Below are 18,222 nucleotides of genomic sequence, written 5' to 3' on the forward strand. Positions count from 1 at the left end.
TACTTTCTCGTCCGTACACATTAAATTAGCTAACAATACACATCCAACTCCTGCTAGCTAGCTAACTAACAACATGCTTCATGATCAAGTAACGTTAGCATATTAATAATGCACGTTTACCCCTCCCATACAAATATAAAAGTACAGTAATGTTATCATACAGTGTAATTCATATTATAACATAATTTACACAGCTAGGTAACGTTAGTGAGCAATCTATCTAGCTAAACAAAATCATTTCTGCTGACATTTAGCTGAACCATAGCTAGATAGGTGATCTTAAGCGTACACAAGCGTATTAAAGTTATCTTAGAACAAACCACAATGTAGAAAATAGTAGGTGTGTCAACTTTTGACTGGTACTCCAGTCAAACGTTTGGAAACACTTACTATTTTCTACACTATTTCCAACAGTCTTGAAGGAGTTCCCACATATGCTGAGCACTTGTTGACTGCTTTGCCTTCACTCTGTGGTCCAACCATCATCCCAAACCATCTCAATTGGGTTGAGGTCAGGTGATTGTGGAAGCCAGGTCATCTGATGCAGCACTCCATCACTCTCCTTCTTGGTCAAATAGCCCTTACACCGCCTGAAGATGTGTTTTGGGTCAACAGTCTTGAAGGAGTTCCCACATATGCTGAGCACTTGTTGGCTGCTTTGCCTTCACTCTGTGGTCCAACCATCATCCCAAACCATCTCAATTGGGTTGAGATCAGGTGAATGTGGAAGCCAGGTCATCTGATGCAGCACTCCATCACTCTCCTTCTTGGTCAAATAGCCCTTACACCGCCTGAAGATGTGTTTTGGGTCATTGTCCCACTAAGCACAAACCAGATGGGATGTGTATCACTGCAGAATGCACTGCAGAATGCAGTGAGGTAGCCATGCTGGTTAAGTGTGCCTTGAATTCTAAACAAATCACTGACAGTGTCACCAGCAACAACAAAAAACACACCATCAAACCTCCTCCTCCACGCTTCACAGTGGTAACCACACATGCGGAGATCATCCGTTCACCTACTCTGCGTCTCACAAAGACACGGCGGTTGGAACCCAAAATCTCAAATTTGGACTTATCAGACCAAAGGACAGATTTCCACCGCTCGAATATCCATTGCTCGTGTTTCTTGGCCCAAGCAAATCTCTTCTTCTTATTGGTGTCCTTTGGTAGTGATTTCTTTGCAGCAATTCAACCATGAATGCCTGATTCACGCAGTCTCCCCTGAACAGTTGATGTTGAGATGTGTCTGTTACTTGAAGTCTATGAAGCATTTATTTGAGCAGCAATCTAAAGTGCAGTTAACTCTAATGGACTTCTGTAGCAGAGGTAACTCTGGGTCTTCATTTCCTGTGGCGGTCTTCATGAGAGGCAATTTCATCATAGCGCTTGATGGTTTTTGAGACTGCACTTGAAGAAACTTTCAAAGTTCTTGGATTTGCCGATTGACTGACCTTCATGTTTTAAAGTAAACATGGACTGTCATTTCTCTTTGCCTATTTGAGCTTTTCTTGCCGTAATATGTGAACCGTTTCAGGAAACTAGGCATATGTCGCAAGTCACGACTTCACAGGAGAGCCATTTTAAGTTTTTGTTTTGTTATCAAAATGCGTTTTTTTGGTGTAGAAATGCCTTCTGGCACATGTGCACTTTCATGTTCCTTAATAAAAAACTTGTATTTTTTTATTTTACCTTTATCTATAGGGGGCAGCATTTTCACTTTTGGATAAATAGCGTGCCCAATTTCAACTTCCTGCTACTCGTGCCAAGAATATAAGATATGCATATTATTATTATTAGATTTGGATAGAAAACACTCAGAAGTTTCTAAAACTGTTTGAATCATGTCTGTGAGTATAACATAAATTATGTAGCAGGCAAAACCAAGAGGACTAACCGTTCAGATTTTTTTTTTTTTAGGTCACTGTCTATTCAATGAGGTTTCATTGGGAAACAAGATTTCTAAGGCACTTGTTTGCAGTTCCTACTGCTTCCACTGGATGTCACCAGTCTTTGGAAATTGGATGAGGTTCTTCCTTTGTGTAATGAAGAAGTAAGGCCATCTTGGATCAGGATAATGTTATGTGTACTGTTTGAGAGTTGCGCAAGACTAAAAAAGTAGCGTTAGTTTGTGATCCTCCTGTTTTGAAAACAGATAGACCCGTCTTCAATTTTATCGATTTATTAACGTTTAAAAATACCTAAAGTTGTATTACAAAAGTAGTTTGAAATGTTTTGGCAAAGTTTACAGGTAACTTTTGAGATATTTTGTAGTGACGTTGCGCAAATTGGAAGCTTTTTTTTCTGGATCAAACGCACCAAATAAATAGACATTTTGGATATATATCGACGGAATTAATCGAACAAAAGGACCATTTGTGATGTTTATGGGACATATTGGAGTGCCAACAAAAGAAGCTCGTCAAAGGTGAGGCATGTTTTATATTTTATTTCTGCGTTTTGTGTGGTGGCTGCAGGGTTGAAATATGCTATTCTCTTTGTTTACTGTTGTGCTATCATCAGATAATCGCTTCTTATGCTTTCACCGAAAAGCCTTTTTGAAATCTGACATGTTGGCTGGATTCACAACGAGTGTAGCTTTAATTTGGTATCTTACATGTGTGATGTAATGAAAGTTGAAATTTTATATTATTTTATTTGAATTTGGCACTCTGCATTTTCCCTGGCAATTGGCCAAGTAAGACATTTGCGTCCCGCCTATCCCAGAGAGGTTTAACTAAGCAAGTCAGTTAAGAACAAATTCTTATTTTCAATGACTTTCAACCTTCGTCTCTTCCGAGCCCGTACGGGAGTTGTAGCGATGAGACAAGATAGTAGCTACTAAAACAATTGGATACCACGAAATTGGGGAGAAAACGTGGTAAAATTCACACAAAAAAATTTTTACAAATAAAGTTTCTGTTGTCAAAACACTGATGATGAAACAACTGCATTAATCATATTAGATAACACAGACATAAAATAACAGGCCTCTAAATAATTTTGCTTACTGATTACGATATAGGACATATTAATATTACACAGGTAGACATCATGCCATAATCATAAACTGCATGTAATACATTCTTGTGGTTTTACATTTTCCCTCACAGAAGAATCTGTTGCTCAGGACAGGACAGTGATGTGTCAGCTTATTATGACTCTTTTTGACAGAGAAGGTTGGCTGGGTTGATCTGATGGGAGAGGAGCTGTAGTGACAGTTAAGAAGCCTCAGTATGGGAAAGGTCAGGAACTCACTAAGTGAACATATATAAGTTACCATGAGCTCCCGTCTACCATCCAAACACCACCAAGCCAAATGGCTGGACTAGAGTAAGCCCAGTCAAACCAGCTACAGTAAGCCTAGTCTCACATTGCCATATTTTGTAGCCTAAGCCTGTAACCAGGAACATGAGAGCAGGAGAGAGCACACTAAATAACCATGACTTACATTATAATAAAGTGATTCAGTACAAAACATGATGATCCCCCATTGCCAACAAATAGAAGGGAATACAACAAACACTGTGGTTTTTCTAGAATAATAACAGAGTAATAGCATTTGTATGACAATCAGTGTCATTTAGAAAGCCTGATGCAGCAGAAGCTCAGTGAGACACCCTTTTCTTTCCCCACTAACACAGATCTCAAGGTGAAAGCCTCATTAATATCCCCTCACACCCGCCAAAAATCTGCCCTGCTGCTGTCACATACTAATTGCTTCTCTACCACACAAGAAGATGTGCTCTGGAAAAGATGAGCTCTTTTAATTAACCCCTCGACCGACTGTGGATTAACAAGAGAGGTTCTAATCCATTCAAATCTCATAGAAGAGGAAGTGCTACCTTAACTCTCATGTTCTGCAGGACCATGTAAGCGTTTAAAGAACATCCGGTACTAGCTGCCTGCAGGTGCTGACTACAGGGGAAAGCTGTGGCTGTTAGGAGTCCCAAGCTATGCTGAAGGAGAATACTAAAGAGGAGAAACACTGGATCTCCCCGCTGAGGAGCCCATCTGACAGAGAGCTGGCTCAGTCAGAGAGCGAGTGACAGCGTCAAATACACAGGTACTGCTGCTCAATGAGCTAAATCTAACAGAAACCAACTGTTGGAGTGAATGGGCCAAATGTAGGCATCCCTTAGCATATTCTCACAGCAGGAAGATGTTGCAATGTGAAGTCAAATATGTAACATCAACATATCATATTGTATTGGGCTTATACCATTTAGCACATCAATTCCACAATGTTTCCTTTGCACGTTAACTACTTCCAGCCATTGATTAGGGCATGGCTCCACTTATGGCTTGATGCACTTCTAGTCCTATTATATACAGTAAAGCCTCAGAGTTAATCAATTCATACAGAGTCATTTGTGCAGCAGTAATTCAGGCAGCATTGCATAACAGGAGCCATGCTAAATCACTGGCCGTGCCAGGAAACCAATGTCCAACCTGCATAGTGCACTGCTGCTGACCTGCACTGCAAACACACCACACTGTAGCCCACAGTGTAGACAGCTCTGGAACGGTGCTGATCAAAAGCCAAAACTAATCTACACAGGGCCTAGGGAGGACCGCTTTCCTATTCTTATCAAAAAGAAAAGCAAAAATACAGAGACCTCATTCACAGTCAAAAAACCCACAAGGCCTACAGATTAGCATATGCTGTATTAGGTTGACAACATCTGACAGTTGTTCCAATTTTTCAATTTTAGTCTTGGTTCACAGGACTCAGGAAAAAGCGGATTGCAATTACCACGCCCCACTCATACCCCCACTTCGCTCTAATCAAGGCTCAGAATCCCCAGAAGTCTTGAAGGAAAAAAACATGCAGAGTTTAGGTTTGAGCTCTGTGTGATCCTTAATTTGTATCTTTACAATAAGAGTATCTCACGCACACACACACACCATAGACACTAATATTCTCCCCAAGGAACATACAAACATGCACACGCAGTCACACACACTCATGTTTGCATCAGAGCTGTGGAGAGAGCTTCAACCTGGATCACTATAGACACAGTGACATCTGCAGAGGTTAACTAACAACAAATACAAGTTAAACGTAACGGTGTGATAATAAGGTTACCAAGTGGAGCAGAAGGGCGAGAGGCCAGGGTGTGCCGGTGTTTTGAATCCAACAGTACATGATCCCTAGCGACTAATTAGCATTCAAAGCAGGGAGCCGCGCCACATAAACACTTGCCCACCTGCCGCAAAAGGCCCACATCACAAAGAATCCTCCCTGCCTCTCCTTGAGCAATAATGGCCGGCAGGCTTTTATGTGATACCTTGCACAGCAGACCTCTTGCACCTCTTTCCCATGCAGTCCCTCCTCCCAACACATCAACAAATGAATGTATTGTAACAGAAGACCGGCCTTCAACTCAACACTTTAAAACGATCAGATCTAGAGTCAGTTTAGTAGTCTGGCTCTTCGTCCTTGGCCTCAAGAACAACATCTGAAAACAGACCAAATCTGTCAAAACGGAATTGTTATTTATTTCTGAGAGCATGAGCTCCCAAATATGGAGTTGATGTATGTATGTATCTCATACCAGCAGAGAAGCTGTAGCCAAGATATCCAGGAATACATCAATTAAATACACAGGAAACACGCTGGGGGGAAAGCCCTTGAAAAGCAGCAGCCATGTTTGTTATTGGTCGGCCTCATCTGCTCTCTCCACCTGGAACAGATGGAAAGAGTGTCTCTCTGCAGCAGTCAAATTGATAGGGAGTGGGACAGTTTATCAAGTCAGAAAGTAGGCAGGGTGCTGATGTGTTACCTATTTCTAATTCTCCTAATCTATGAGGTGTGGCACTGTCAACAACAAAGTGAAAGTCACGTGTGGCTCAGATTGTGGAGCAGGGCGTTTGCAACACCAGGGTTGTGGGTTTGATTACAGCAGGGGACCAGTATTAATAAAATATAAAATGTATGTACTCACTTCTGTAAGTAGCTATGGATGAAAGATTCTGCTAAATAACTGAAAACTAAACAGCAAGAAAGGAGAGGGGTTGTCCTGAATATCACAGAATTGTCCCCCCTTGTCAGTGAATCCTAGCAATATCAGGTGAGAACACAGTCAATTGACTATTCCATTGTGTTCCCTCTCTCTCTCTGCAAGTGTTTCAGAGGAGAGCCTCTGAAATTCTCACACAGGACAAGGAAGGAACTGGAGCCAAGCAGTCTCATTCCTCACCCCCAACCATGCCTGGAGTAGAGCAGGAACTCAACTCACAGGATGGAAATGTATTACGTGTTTTGACTAGAGAGAGGATGTGGAATCTTGGAGCAATATGAACAGGGATTTCTGCTAGTTGGGATGCAGGAAACCAAGAGGAGGGAGCATAAAGTGCAACTCTTTCAGAAATGTTAACAATCAGCGTCTTTAGATTTTGTGTTGTGGGTTTCAAATCAAATCAGTTCTGAGCAGAACTCATGCGGTGCTGTGTGGCATGGAATTTCAGTTTCACTGTACGCGACGCTGCACCTGAAAGTAACAAAAACAGTTGAGCCGTTAAAGTGAAGGAATGAGGACTAGCTGAACAGACCTGTCTGCAAATTGATATCCTGATTCAGGCATGCTCAACCCACTGCATATTCCAATCTGCTTCTCAGATTTCTGCCCACAGAACAACACTATAGCTGTGTGGTTTCGACCCTGTATGGGAAAATAATATGTCACTATTGTATGGAAGACACACAGCATGAGGCATGGGCCTTGTTCTCTGTTTATAGACTAGGAATGGTAGCAAAGATTTTGTATGTGAGGGAGATACAGGGGGGAGTAGATCTGACAGTGTGATACTGTAGGCAGTGACTGACATGTTTAGACACAACCAGGCAGATCATCACTATAAGGCAACATAGCCTAAAGCAACTCAACACATCCTCAGGTACCAACATTTTATTACGGAAGCGTTTTCTTTCTTTCCGTGTGTGGTTGTTTGTTGGAGATGTGTTTTCCCCAATCCTTTCCCAGAACACACTATTTCCAGCACTTGTGCCTGAGAGGCAGAGAAAGATGGGAATTACAGCCTGTCTGGTCTGGTGAGACTGTGGCTTTGGGTTAGAATTGAGAGTTAGATTAAATTAGTCAGGGTATCACTCTTTCTCTTAGTGTGAGGTTACTTAAAATCATCAGCATCAGCAACAGACTGAGACTATGAGGGCAGCACAAGAAGTGGATTGATACTGTGGGGAATAGGCCTATTTGTCAGGGCTAGATTAGAATAGACATCTTGTCCCAAATCAGCACATCAGCTATGTTGCAACTGCACCACTACATTACATTCTGCCTCATCAGGAGAATGTGTGTGTGTGTGTGTGTGTGTGTGTGTGTGTGTGTGTGTGTGTGTGTGTGTGTGTGTGTGTGTGTGTGTGTGTGTGTGTGTGTGTGTGTGTGTGTGTGTGTGTGTGTGTGTGTGTGTGTGTGTGTGTGTGTGTGTGTGTGTGTGGTGGAGGGGGGTCACAACGCAAAATAATAATGTGACCTCCACATAAATAATTGTAAAGCCGCAAAAGTTAAGAGTTGCCTATATCATTTTTGTGATGTGGTGGAGGGGGCCGTTTCTTTGTTCGTCTGCATTTACTCTGTGACAGCGAGTTAAAAGAGATGACATCATCTCCATTGTGAGTTCCGTGCTCTTTCGCTGTTTCCATTGGTTGACATATACCCGGCAGGCCCAAGCAGACAAAGCCGGAGCATTCCAACAGTTTAGCAGGAGACAGTACCACAGTCATCCTCATCCCAGTCAGCTTTATCACCCCCATTCAACTCAATGGTGACATCGTAGGGCACCGGAGGACAGATTGCCAAGACAATCATTTACTCTTCTGCCTTTGGTCTGACAAACATTGCTTAATCATTCGAACAGGAGCCTACTCATTTTTTCATAACGTAATATATTTCTTGTCGTTATCCTTTATGGTTACGGACGGTTTGCCAAAAGGTCAATCCGCTTCTTTGATTTCACAGAGCTTAGTCAGAATAGAAAGGAAAATAACATGGCCTTGTACTTGACATCAGACATGTGTATCAGTCCATTCAGTGGCACATCCCAGGGCCTGTTATGTCTGTTCTCAGCCTTCAACAACTAACAACAGGAGGGAAGGCAGGCAACATTGCAAATTCAAGCAACACATTACTTGAGGAGAAAGACGATTTAAATCAAGGTGGACTAGACATTGTTTTTCTAATTAGAATTCTTACTGATTATTCAAATTATTGTTGAAAGTAAACATTTGAGCACCTTGAATAGGCAGGCAGTGGGCCAGGGTATTTAATTGGCCTGGAAGCATATTCCACCCTTTTATATTAACATGACATGTTATACCTATATATAAGAGTAGGCCTGTCATGAACAAAGCAAACATTTAGTTTTAGTATTTCACTTCAAACACATTCCAGAGAGGCACTTTATAAAACTGAACTATGCTCCAATTGTTGCTCCTCCTATCTGGCATTCAGAGCCAGGAGTCAAGAGCTTGCCCTGGACTCCACCTCCCTGTCTCTGCTGTCATACTCTTGTGATAAGATATGCGAGCTGCATTTACCCTATACTATTGTCCTATGTTAACCATGGGGGAGGGGGGGGGCACAAAGCAGAGAATGGTTCACCCATCGTGGGAGATTAAAATAGAAAGACACTTTTCCCCATAACAGTGTCAGCACTAGATTGATTTAAAGTGAAAACTCCATCATAATGGGGCACTGGTCCAGTTTGCATGATGATTTTGCTTCAGCAAAACAATATCAGACTAAATATAATGAGTAATGAGGTTAAAAAAATATTTATTCAACAGTAAAACAGAGGTCTTCAATTGTTATGACTATGGACCTGTCTGATGTTTTCCCAGTCATCAATCTCCCATGTTCACAAAGAATGCTAATATTTTGTCCACTATGCAACTCAATATTCTTTCCTTCCCCTTTCTGACTCATCCCACCATAACCAATCCCGTTTCCTACAGAACAATGCCACGGATCAGCATACACCAATATGGGTAGAGAGACAGAAGAAACAGTAGTGCAGGGATCATCAACTAGATTCAGCCGTGGGCTGATGTTTTCTTGAACGGATGCTCGGGGGGCCAGAATATAATTACCATTTCTTTGTAGACTGTAAATAATTGGGAACAGATTTCCAAAATTAAAATCACTTGGAGATGATTTCCTGGTGTTTTTACAGTCTTTTATGTCCAACAATTAACATGTTATGAAATTTTCTCAGAAAACCACAGGCTGCCAGTTGGGGAACCCTGTACTAGGGGGACTCCAATTGCAACACTGTGATGTTCAAGCTCTTATATGCAGAAGACAGAAAGTACAAACAGTGAGTGAGTGCTAAATCGACTGTATTTGGACTCCTTGTGACAGCTACTGGAACTGTCAGAAACAGCTGGCCAGAGAGGCCAAGTTCAAATCTCATGTCTAAGTGCATCCAGATTTGCCACTGTAGGGGCCCTTCAATGCAAAATATAGCCTGCCCCATAAAATGTCAACCAATAGCTTTATGTAACTCAATAGGCTACTACTTGGTCAGTGGGGCATTTGAATTCCCCCTGAAACTAAAACTCATTTCTACCGTGTCTCACAGGTTGCATACAAAAATGAAAGTTTTTTGCCAGTCACATGTCTGAAGGTCTATACTTCATCTTCCAGAAATGTATAACACTTTACATTAACCTGCTCTAATTCTTGTGTAGTAACTCTGTAATAATACTTTAATATTTGCTTTGAATTCAAATCAACGTGTATTTGTCACGTGCTCCGAATACAACGGATGTAGACCTTACAGTGAAATGCGTACTTACAAGCCCTAACCAACAGTGACATTTTTAAGGAGAAAATAGGTATTAGGTAAACAATAGAAAAGTAAAGAAAAGAAAAAACAGCAAAAATAACAGAAGCGAGGCAATATACAGGTGGTACCGGTACAGAGTCAATGTGCGGGGGCACCGGTTAGTCGGGCTAATTGAGGTAATATGTACATGTAGGTATAGTTCAAGTGACTATGCATAGATGATAAACAGAGAGTAGCAGTAGCGTAGAGGGGGTTGGCGTAGTAATAGTTCAATAGTTAGTGTTACTTACTAAACAGGTGTACAGCCTGTGAGCAACAATGTAAAATGTTACTCAGAACTCTGACTAATACATTGCCTGCTTTATTACAACAGCAATGTCTAGTCAGCTGTGTCAGATCATCAGTTAGCCTAATTTAGCTGATGTAAAGTATCAATTTTCCAAACAAACGTTGTGAATTTGGCCATTCTGTCCAAAACAGGGAATGCAAGGTAGGTGTTCTTTCTTTGAGTTCGAGACGAACTCTCAGGCTTGGAGGCATCTCACTGACAAAGAGCCAAACAGGCAGTGTAAAGGCCAAGTTAGCATACTGTATGTCCTAACCGCAGTGTTGAGCAATACTGTACAGGAATTCAGCTTTGTACCTATAGTGGTTGAGTAGACAATAGTGTTATGCCTTGTGACAGTCCAACCTGCATATGTGTTGCCTGGCTTATAGAAAGATCCATCAACATTAGCCCTTTAGAAACATTAACCCACCACTAGTAGAGGCCTGGGTTAACAGACCTAACAATATTTATGTGGTTCTCAACCTTTTTCACAAATGTTCGGTTATTGTACCACCAACTGAATTTTGCTTTACCCGTACTACCCCATGAAGTACCCCCTTATGTGCATTTCACCATAGGCCTATGGTCTCATGAGTCGTCTCAAGTACCCCCTGTGGATAGGCCAAGTACCCCCAGGGGTCCTAGTAGGCTACTCTGGTTGGGAACCACTGGTTTATATATACCAAAGGAGAGTACTACAACAAAAGCTGCAGCATAACAGGTCTATTACAGCGCTATTAAACCATGTCAATTTGCTCGATTACCACCTGTAAATCAGCAAACCCAAACTGAACTCGAAACAATGCACATTGTCCTTGAAAAACGTGATACAGTGGTGCATTGCATTGATCATGACAAGACCAAAATTGACATTTTCCACTCCAGTCACGTGCAGCGTGCGCGTTCTAAACCCACATAGCAACCTTTCTGGATCCATCCTAATTTGGGGAAAGAAAATACCCTGATTGCGTATTCAAATGTAGATTACTTACTAGTAGAGAACATAAATGGGTCATATTTTGCTGTTTGACATGCTAATTGTTTGGGGAGACAATCCAGATGTTGCTTGCGCCCATGTAGCTTAACCCCAAAACACCATGCACATGACATGCATCGTTCCCCAACGACATAACGCAGGTTTGCGACTCACCTTTTCTTGTCTCTCCCTCAACCGTTGGATGGCATGAACACAATACTACGCGTTTCCCCCCCTTTTGCTTCTCGTGGAAGACCCTTTAATGTAAAAATTAAATAAAAAATACAGGAACAACGTTAACTATATGGCTTTAAATCAGATGTTTCCGTTCCAGTTAAAATCACAATTATCTTTGCGCCTTCCCCAGAGATGCAGTCTAACTTAGAAGTTGGATACAAAGTTACTGGTTTGCCTCGCTGCGCTATGCAGTTGCTGTAGGGATGAGATCATACCAATATTACCAACCACCCTCCCGTCACTGTACTGGAATCTCGCGAGAGGGCTTCATACAATAAAGCAAACGTTACTGTGGTAACAAAGCAATTTCTGCTCACCTGGTAGTGTTTCTGCTGAAGCTCTTTTTGAAATTGCCCAAAATATAACAAGGTCTATCTAGGATAGAACATGTGAAAGCAACTGCAATACTTCGCAAATCAATGTGACTGAATGCAATCAATCATTTCCATGTCATATCAGCTTTATTTTACTCTAATGGGTTGTGAAAGGTTTATTATCCTTGTTCATTTTGCCTATAGGGACTATGGATTGTTTCTGGACTGAGCTACAGTCTTACATTAGCCAAGGCACTCATTCTACTTGCAAAAAACACAAACCTCAGAGAATCCTTAACTGTTGTCACAGATCTCCTCAAGGGCTGACAATGCATAAATGACATTAAGGCATTACTCAGCAGCAATGTCTCTCTGTCTCAGCCTGCAGTAGATGTGACTGTTTGAGAGAATATGCAATGCTCACTCTCTTCCTCTACTGCTGGGTGGCTCTACCAAAACTTCCCTTTTAATAGAACTAAAACCAAGAGGATAGGAAGAATCACTCCAGGTACTATAGTGTTCAGAGAGGACACAGTGCAAGGGGATGGATTGGGTGGCTGCAACCTTGACTCAAGTAATAGAGTAAATGTAAATCCGGGGCACGACAATTAGTATGATGTGTTACATTTCGTATGGTCGATGTCCATTATCCAATTCGTATGATATGTTATCAATTCCAATTTGATGAGGCTAATGTTAGCTAGGTGGCTAGGTGTCTAATGTTAATGTTTTCTATGTGGCTAACATTAGCTAGGCTAGGGGTTAGGTCTTAGGGTTAGGATAAAGTGTTAAGGTTAGGGGAAGGGGAAGGGTTAGCTAACATGCTATGTAGTTGCAAATTAGCTAAAAAAGTAGTTAGTAGTTGCAAAGTTGATCCTTAGCTAAATGTACAAAACGTATCCGTGATGAGATTCAAACACGCAACCTTTGGGTTGCTGGACATTCGCGTTATATGCCCTCACACCCCGACTTTGCGTTATATGCCCACCCATGACCGACTGACTTACCAACCACCCTATTGCCTTAAGTAACCATCTGTCTTATGTAACCATACCAAATGTAACATCATCATTGGCGATTTTAGCATGTAAATCTTGGTGGGGCAAACCCCTCCCAAAATATTTGATGCATGCCAGCAAAGCGACTACTGTCACACCCTGACATGTTTCACCTGTCTTTGTGCTTGTCTCCACCCCCTCCAGGTTTCGCCCATCTTCCACCTTATTTTCTCCAGTGTATTTATACCTGTGTTCTCTGTTTCTGTTGCCAGTTCGTTTTGTTTGTCAAGCCTAGCAGCATTTTTGCCCTTGCTCCTGTCTGTTTCTAGTTTCTGTTTTCTAGTTTTCTGCCCTGACCCTGAGACTGCCTGCCGTTCTGTACCTTTTGGACTCTGATCTGGATTGCTGACTTCTGCCTGCCCTTGACCTGTCATTTTGCATGACCCCTGTTCTAGTAATAAACTTTTATTACTTCGACATTGTCTGCATCTGGGTCTTCCCTAAAAAGTGATAGTACGAACTGGCCTTGACTGACCCAGCAGACTCGGACAAGCTCCGCAATGCCATCTCCTCCCAAGGAGCCACCATCGGAAGGCACGAGGACTTGCTTCGTGGTCTGATGGAAGGGTTCCAGACCTTGGCTGAACGCCATGACCGAGCATTGAACACATTGCTGGAGCAATTCCGTGTGTTGTCTGTTAGGCAGCCTACCACGACTGTAACCTCCCAGCCCCTCAGTAACTCGGCTGTTAGCACCGCCGCCTCCCCGGCCATCCCGGTTTCCCGGGAACCCCGCATACCTCACCCGGAATGCTTCGATGGAGAGTTGGACACCTGTCAGGCGTTTCTCGCTCAGTGTTCCCTCATCATCGAGCTGCAGCCCTCCTCCTTCCCCTCGGACTGCTCTAAGATAGCATACCTCATCACGCTAATGTCCGGAAGGGCTCTCACTTGGGCTAACGCAGTATGGGAACAACAGTATGCTTCAGAGGTAAAAAAATAAAAAAAACATTTTCAATGCTCCATTGTCTGGGAGAGAGGCTGTCCGGAAGTTACTCCAGCTTCGGCAAGACTCCAGCAGTGTGGCAGACTACGCGTTGGATTTCCGCACGTTGGCAGTTGAGGGTGCCTGGAACCCGGAAGCGTGGTTCGACATGTTCCTACACAGAGTTTCGGAGGAAGTAAAGGACGAGCTTGCAGCCCGGGAACTGCTGACAGATCTCGACTAGCTCATCGCCTTGACCATTCGGATCGATGGGCGACAACAGGAATGAAGGAAGGAGAGGAGATTTGATTTCACTCGCCCACGCAAGGATCCCACCTCACCTTCGAGGAATCCCGATGGCTCCGTTGCTGAGAGAACCCGAGGCTACCCGAGTTCCCCCGAGAGTCTCCGAAGTCTGCCGATTCACCTCTATCTGAGCCAATGCAACTAGGCAGAGCTAGGCTGTCTCCAGTCAAATGGCTATACAGGCTTCACTCTAAGCGTTACCAGTATTACGGAACTACTGGTAATTTCGTCTCCATCTATCTGTCCACTAAAAGACCAGGCTCACCGGTAGGAGCGAGTACTCTGGTGGGCCATCCGGAGAACTTTTTCTCTCCACTTATTCACACCTCTTTTCATGCCATTTTGCTGTGAGGGAACCAATTGGAATCATTCTGGGTACTCATCGACTCTGGGGCCGATGAGAGCTTTATGGAGACTACCCTGGCATTCGAGCTGGGCATCCCCATTCAGCCCCTTTCCATTCTCATGGATCTGAAGACCAAGGTTTGGAAACCTACATTGAGGACTCACCCGTCCTTCTGCCTCCCCCACTGGCGGAGGACAAAACCCTGCGCCCGTGCATCAACTACTGGGGCAAAACAAAATCATGGTGAAGAACCACTACCCACAACCACTTATCTCCTTGGCCTTCGAGCCGCTCCAGGGGGCCACCGTTCTCTCCAAGCTGGACCTAAGAAACGCCTACCACCTGGTGCGGATACGGGAAGGGGACAAGTGGAAGACTGCCTTCAACACGGCCAGTTGTCACTACGAGTATCTGGTCATGCCATTTTGCCTTACAAACGCCCCAGCTGTGTTCCAGGCTGTGGTTAATGATGTTCTCTGCGAAATGTTAAACCGGTTCGTCTTCATCTACCTCAAAGACATCCTCGTCGTCTCCTGCTTCGTCCATGTGTCCCACGTCCGACAGGTTCTCCAACGCCTCCTGGAGAACCAGCTTTTTGTGAAAGCAGAGAAGCGCGAATTCCATCGCTCCACCATCTACTTCCTGGGTTACATCATCGCTGCAGGGAGTGTACAGATGGATTCTGGGAAGGTGAAAGCGGTGGTGGATTTGCCGCAGCCTACATCCAAGGTGCAGCTGCAACGTTTCCTGGGATTCTGAAACTTTTATCGCCGCTTTATTCGGGGTTATAGCACCCTGGCTCCCCCCTGTCTGCACTCAACCTCTCCCAAGGTTCCATTCACGTGGTCTCCAGCTGCTGACCCGGCATTCTGGGATGTCATACACCGTTTCACCACAGCTCCCATCTTGGTTCATCCTGACCTGTCCCACCAGTTCGTGGTGGAGGCCGATGCTTCGGATGTCGGAGTGGGGGCTGTCCTGTCCTAGCTTTATACCCTGGTACTCAAGTTACATCCCTGCCCCTTCTTCTTCCATTTTCTCAAAACCACAGAGAGGAACTACAATGTGGGGAATCGTGAGCCTCTTGCGGTGAAGATGGCGTTGGAGGAGTGAATGCACAGGCTGGTGGGGGCGGAACATCCATTCATTGTGTGGACCAACCACAAGAACCTGGAATATCTCTGCACCGCCAAGCTTCTCAATTCCAGGCAAGCTAGGTGGGTCCTGCTTTTCACCCCGGTTCAACTTCTCCCTCTCATACCGACCGGGATCCAAGAATGTCAAGTCGGATGCGCCGCGTTAGACCCATGGCTACTACCCCGGAACCCAAGACCATCCTTCCCACCTTGTCTCTGGCGAAGGCACTCAGCTGGGGAATAGGGAAGCAGGTCAGTGAAGCACAGCATTCCCAGCCGAACCCAGGGGGGCAGATAACCGGATGTTTGTTCCTGACACGGTCCGCTCCTCGGTCCTGGAGTGGGCCCACTCCTCCATGCTTGCCCAACACCCAGGCTCCGGCATTCTGCACACTCATTGGGTCGTCGGCCATCTTGTCCTCTGGGTTCCACACCCAGTCCAACGGCCAGTCGGAGCGAGTTAACCAAGACCTGGAAAAGACTCTTCACTGCCTGGTCTCCGCCAACCCCACCACCTGGAGCCAGCAACTAGTGGGGGTCGAATACGCCCGCAACACCCTTGCTCTGCCACGGGTCTCCAAATCTCTAAGGTCATTAGCCCCTCTGCTGTTTGTCTTCTGTTGCCCCGTACCCTCCGTATATATCCCACTTTTCATGTGTCTAGAATCAAACCCATTTGTCTAAGCCCTTTGTCTTATCTTATTATCCGGGGAAAAGGGACCAAATTAGTAGCGTAAGGCACATAGGCTACTAACAGCTTACTACACAACATATACCTTTTTTTCTTTGTTTTTACCCCTTTTTCTCCCCAATTTCGTGGTATCCAATTGTTTAGTAGCTACTATCTTGTCTCATCACTACAACTCCCGTACGGGCTCGGTTGAAAGGTTGAAAGTCATGCGTCCTCCGATACACAACCCAACCAAGCCACACTGCTTCTTATCACAGTGCCATCCAACCCGGAAGCCAGCCGCACCAATGTGTCGGAGGAAACACAGTGCACCTGGCAACCTTGGTTAGCGCGCACTGCGCCCAGCCCGCCACAGGAGTCGCTGGTGCACGTTGAGACAAGGATTTCCCTACCGGCCAAACCCTCCCTAACCCGGGCGAATCTAGGCAAATTGTGCATCGCCACATGGACCTCCCGGTCGCGGCCGGTTATGACAGAGCCTGGGCGCAAACCCAGAGTCTTTGGTGGCACAGCTGACAGCATATACTTTGTACTACTTTCTTAGCTACAGTATACATATCTCCCTGGCATATTATATAATTTATGCAGCAGCATACAATACATTTTTGGACTCACGTTGTTGTGCTCTGCTCACTTGAACAGGAAGGTGGCGCAACGTTCCCTCGTGGGCATATTGTGTCATAAAACTTTGTCATCAAAGTCTGGCATCATTTGGATTTCTGGTTCTTTCCAGACAACTGGGATGAGCACCGATATGTTTTATCTGCAATTTCTCTTCATAATTTCTCTTCATATGACCAGGATGGAAAAGGATTTGCCAGTAGATTGTCGAATTTATTCATGATGATGACTGCTAGCTTGCTAGCTAAGATTTTGAAGGTATGATGTTGACATGATCAGTCCAATCAAAGCTATGGTAGATATAACGTGATTTGACGTAATTTTATCTGAAGCCAATGACCTTGAGCCTTCTTGGGCGGGCACTTCTAATGTAAATCTATGGAAGCACCCAAGGGGCTAGAATTTTCAAGCTCTACCCGTAGATTTTGCAGTGACGCAGTGTCTCCATGAGTGACAGAACACTGAGTCAATCACGACGTAACTAGAGAACATTACCAACCCTGACGTTCCGTATTTTCCGCTGGCTGCCCCAGCACCACAGAAAGTACTGAGCTAGGCCGAAACACCTGCCTTTTGGAGCTGCCTTACTCAAGAAAGCGAAAAAGAGATCATGATTGTATGCGGCTTTGTTAAGTTAATGATTTTTTTTTACACTGTTTGCAAACTAGTATGTGACATATTAATGCCAAAGTAACATGCAAGATAGGCAACAACAAAAAACAGGTAGGGTTCATAACAGGTGGCACACTGGGTCGCAAGTGCATATCATACTAATTTTCAGTGGTGTAAAAAGTACACAATTGTAATACTTGAGTTAAAGTAAATACACCTTAACAGAAAATGACTCAAGTTAAAGTGAAAGTTACCCAGTAAAACACTAATTTGTTACGGTTGTCATCGGAGTGTGGTATGCGTACATTTTGAATTTATTAAGTGAACAACACAAAAAAACAAGATAAACTACACGTAAAGTAATGTAGCGCTAAACCAGCAACTAACAAAAACAAGATCCCACAACGGAAAGTGGGAAATAGGGCTGCCTAAGTATGATTCCCAATCAGAGACAACAATAGATAGCTAGCTGCCTCTGATTGGGAACCATACTCGCCAAAAACAAAGAAATAGACAACATAGAATGTCCACCCCAAGTCACACCCTGACCTAACCAAATACAGAAATAAAATGGCTCTCTAAGGTCAGGGCGTGACAGTACCACCCCCCCCAAAGGTGCGGACTCCCGGCCGCAAACCTGAACCTATAGGGTAGGGACCGGGTGGGCATCTACCCTCGGTGGCGGCTCCGGGTCTGGATGTAGCCCCCGCTCCCTACGCTGATCCCTCCGCTTCTGTGGAACCGGACCGTGAATTGTTGCCGGAGGAACCGGACCGTGGATCATCGCCGGAGGCTCTGAACTGGGAACCACCGATGGAGGCTCCGGACTGGGGACCGTCGCTGGAGGCTCCGGACTGGGGACC

General features: G+C 44.3%; 1 protein-coding gene across 2 annotated transcripts in view; it reads right to left on the reverse strand.

Moving 5' to 3' along the window:
• The window catches only part of LOC112261807 (signal-induced proliferation-associated 1-like protein 1), a 65,209-nt gene extending 53,647 nt beyond the window's left edge, over window positions 1-11,562 (reverse strand). For both annotated transcript variants that reach the window (XM_024437425.2, XM_024437423.2), the window contains exon 1: window positions 11,288-11,562. The gene's annotated coding sequence lies outside the window, so the exon portion shown is untranslated. The remainder of the gene's footprint in view (window positions 1-11,287) is intronic.
• Between the last annotated feature and the right edge of the window lie 6,660 nt (window positions 11,563-18,222).

Source organism: Oncorhynchus tshawytscha, linkage group LG11 (genome assembly GCF_018296145.1).
Source record: "Oncorhynchus tshawytscha isolate Ot180627B linkage group LG11, Otsh_v2.0, whole genome shotgun sequence".
In the NCBI taxonomy this organism is placed as follows: Eukaryota; Metazoa; Chordata; class Actinopteri; order Salmoniformes; family Salmonidae; genus Oncorhynchus; species Oncorhynchus tshawytscha.